Raw genomic sequence first — 4,883 nt, 5'->3', positions numbered from 1 at the left:
CCTATACTACCTAACCCTATACTATCTAACCCTATACTACCTAACCCTATACTATCTAACCCTATACTATCTAAACCTAACCCTATTCTACCTAACCCTATACTATCTAACCCTATACTATCTAACCCTAACCCTATACTACCTAACCCTAACCCTATACTATCTAAACCTATACTATCTAACCCTATACTACCTAACCCTATACTACCTAACCCTATACTATCTAACACTATACTATCTAACCCTATACTACCTAACCCTATACTACCTAACCCTATACTATCGAACCCTAACCCTATACTATCTAACCCTATACTACCTAACCCTATACTATCTAACCCTATACTATCTAAACCTAACCCTATACTACCTAACCCTATACTATCTAACACTATACTATCTAACCCTATACTACCTAACCCTATACTACCTAACCCTATACTATCTAACCCTAACCCTATACTATCTAACCCTATACTATCTAACCCTATACTATCTAACCCTATACTATCTAACCCTATACTATCTAACCCTATACTACCTAACCCTAACCCTATACTATCTAACCCTATACTACCTAACCCTATACTAGCTAACCCTATACTAGCTAACCCTATACTATCTAACACTATATTATCTAACCCTATACGATCTAACCCTATACTATCTAACACTATACTATCTAACCCTATACTATCTAACCATAACCCTAAACTATCTAACCCTATACTATCTAACCCTATACTATCTAACACTATACTATCTAACCCTATACTATCTAACACTATACTATCTAACCCTAACCCTATACTATCTAACCCTAACCCTATACTATCTAACCCTAACCCTATACTATCTAACCCTATACTATCTAACCCTATACTATCTAACCCTATACTATCTAACCCTAACCCTATACTAGCTAACCCTATACTATCTAACCCTATACTATCTAACCCTAACCCTATACTACCTAACCCTAACCCTATACTATCTAAACCTATACTATCTAACCCTATACTACCTAACCCTATACTACCTAACCCTATACTATCGAACCCTAACCCTATACTATCTAACCCTATACTATATAACACTATACTATCTACCTAATACTATCTATACTATATAACCCTATACTATCTAAACCCTATACTATCTAACCCTATACTATCTAACCCTATACTATCTAACCCTATACTATCTACTATACTATCTAACCCTATACTATCTAACCCTAATTTATAACCCTATACTATCTAACCCTATATTATTTAAATTTTATACTATTTAACCTTATATTATTTCTATTTTATATTATCTAAATTTTATACTATTCTAATTATTTAACCCTATATTATTTGAATCTTTATACTATTTAATTTATATTATCTAATTATACTATCTAACCCTAACCCTATACTACCTAACCCTATACTATCTAACCCTATACTATCTAACCCTATACTATCTAACCCTATACTATCTAAACCCTATACCCTAATTTTAACCCTATACTATCTAAACCTATACTACCTAACCCTATACTATCTAACCTTATACTACCAATATACTATCTAAACTTTATACCCTATTTATCTAACCTTATACTATCTAACCCTATACTATTTAACCCTATACTATCGAACTATTTAACCCTATACTATCTAACCCTATACTACCTAACCCTATACTATCTAACCCTATACTATAACTTTTTTATACTACTAACCCTATATACTACCCTAACCCCTAATATACTAATACTATACTACCTAATTTTATACTATTTAACTAATACTATATACTTATTATTTAACCCTATACTATCTAAATTTTATACTATCTAACACCCTTATACTATCTAACCCTATACTATTTCTAACCCTATACTATCTAATTTATACTTATATTATCTAACCCTATACTTATATTATTTAACCCTATACTACCTAACCCTAACTATATATACTAGCTAACCCTATACTATCTAACCCTATATACTATCTAATTTTATACTATCTAGTTATATACTATCTAACCCAACCTATACTATTCTAACCCTATATTATCTAACCTTATACTATCTAACCCTTATACTATTTCTAATTTTATACTATTTAACCCTATACTATCTAACACTATACTATCTAAACCACTATACTATCTAACCCTATACTATCTACTACCTAACCCTATACTATCTAAACCCTATACTATCTAACCCTATACCCTAATATATTATTTAACCCTATACTATCTAACCCTATACTATCTAACCCTATACTATCTAACCCTAACCCTATACTATCTAACCCTAACCCTATACTATTCTAACCCTATACTATCTAACCCTATACTATCTAACTTACTAAACCTATACTATCTAACCTATACTATCTAACCCTATACTATCTAACCCTATACTATCTAACCCTATACTATCTAACCCTATATACTGCCTAACCCTATACTATCTAACCTATACTATTCTAACTTATACTCTAACCCTATACTACCTAACCCTATACTATCTAACCCTAACCCTATACTATCTAACCCTATACTATCTAACCCTATACTACCTAACCCTATACTATCTAAACCTAACCCTATACTATCTAACCCTATACTATCTAACCCTATACTATCTAACCCTATACTATCTAACCCTATACTATCTAACCCTATACTATCTAACCCTATACTATCTAACCCTATACTATCTAACCCTATACTACCTAACCCTATACTACCTAACCCTATACTATCTAACCCTATACTACCTAACCCTATACTACCTAACCCTATACTATCTAACCCTATACTACCTAACCCTATACTATCTAACCCTATACTATCTAAACCTAACCCTATTCTACCTAACCCTATACTATCTAACCCTATACTATCTAACCCTAACCCTATACTACCTAACCCTAACCCTATACTATCTAAACCTATACTATCTAACCCTATACTACCTAACCCTATACTACCTAACCCTATACTATCTAACACTATACTATCTAACCCTATACTACCTAACCCTATACTACCTAACCCTATACTATCGAACCCTAACCCTATACTACCTAACCCTATACTAACCCTACTACCAATACTATCTAACCCTATACTACCTAACCCTATACCCTAACCCTATACTATCTAACCCTATACTACCTAACCCTCTAATACTCCATACTATCTAACCCTATACTATCGAACCCTAACCCTATACTATCTAACCCTATACTATCTAACCCTATACTATCTAACCCTATACTATCTAACCCTATACTATCTAACCCTATATTACTAACACTATACTATCTAACCCTATACTATCTAACCCTATACTATCTAACCCTATACTATCTAACCCTAACCCTATACTATCTAACCCTATACTATCTAACCCTATACTATCTAACCCTATACTATCTAACACTATACTATCTAACCCTATACTATCTAACCCTAACCCTATACTATCTAACCCTATACTATCTAACCCTATACTATCTAACCCTATACTATCTAACCTATACTATCTAACCCTAACCCTATACTATCTAACTACCTAACCCTATACTATCTAACCCTAACCCTATACTACCTAACCCTAACCCTATACTATCTAAACCTATACTATCTAACCCTATACTACCTAACCCTATACTACCTAACCCTATACTATCTAACACTATACTATCTAACCCTATACTACCTAACCCTATACTACCTAACCCTATACTATCGAACCCAACCCTATACTATCTAACCCTATACTATCTAACCCTATACTATCTAACCCTATACTACCTAACCCTAACCCTATACTATCTAACCCTATACTACCTAAACCTATACGATCTAACCCTATACTATCTAACACTATACTATCTAACCCTATACTATCTAACCCTATACTATCTAAAACTATACTATCTAACCCTATACTATCTAACCCTATACTATCTAACCCTAACCCTATACTATCTAACCCTATACTATCTAACCCTAACCCTATACTATCTAACCCTATACTATCTAACCCTAACCCTATACTATCTAACCCTATACTATCTAACCCTAACCCTATACTATCTAACACTATACTATCTAACCCTATACTACCTAACCCTATACTACCTAACCCTATACTATCGAACCCTAACCCTATACTATCTAACCCTATACTATCTAACCCTATACTATCTAACCCTATACTACCTAACCCTAACCCTATACTATCTAACCCTATACTACCTAAACCTATACGATCTAACCCTATACTATCTAACCTATACTACCTAACTATACTACCTAACCCCTATACTATCTAAAACTATACTATCTAACCCTATACTATCTAACCCTATACAATCTAACTAACCATATACTATCTAACCCTATACTATCTAACCCTAACCCTATACTATCTAACCCTATACTATCTAACCCTAACCCTATACTATCTAACCCTATACTATCTAACCCTAACCCTATACTATCTAACCCTATACTATCTAACACTATACTACCTAACCCTATACTACCTAACCCTATACTATCTAACCCTATTCTACCTAACCCTATACTACCTAACCATATACTATCTAACCCTATACTATCTAACCCTATACTATCTAACCCTAACCCTATACTATCTAACCCTATACTACCTAACCCTAACCCTATACTATATTTCCAACTCCTTTGTTACTATTTAACCTTTATACTAGGTCGCAACCTTATACTATTTGGATCTCTATTATTTAACCTATACTACTTCTAAATTCCTAAACTTATATTACTTAAATTCTATATTTATTTAATCTTACATTATTTGGTCTTATACTACTTCTAAATTTTAG

Source organism: Oncorhynchus keta, chromosome 8 (genome assembly GCF_023373465.1).
Source record: "Oncorhynchus keta strain PuntledgeMale-10-30-2019 chromosome 8, Oket_V2, whole genome shotgun sequence".
Taxonomy (NCBI): domain Eukaryota; kingdom Metazoa; phylum Chordata; class Actinopteri; order Salmoniformes; family Salmonidae; genus Oncorhynchus; species Oncorhynchus keta.
Note: the sequence above shows the minus strand (reverse complement) of the source record.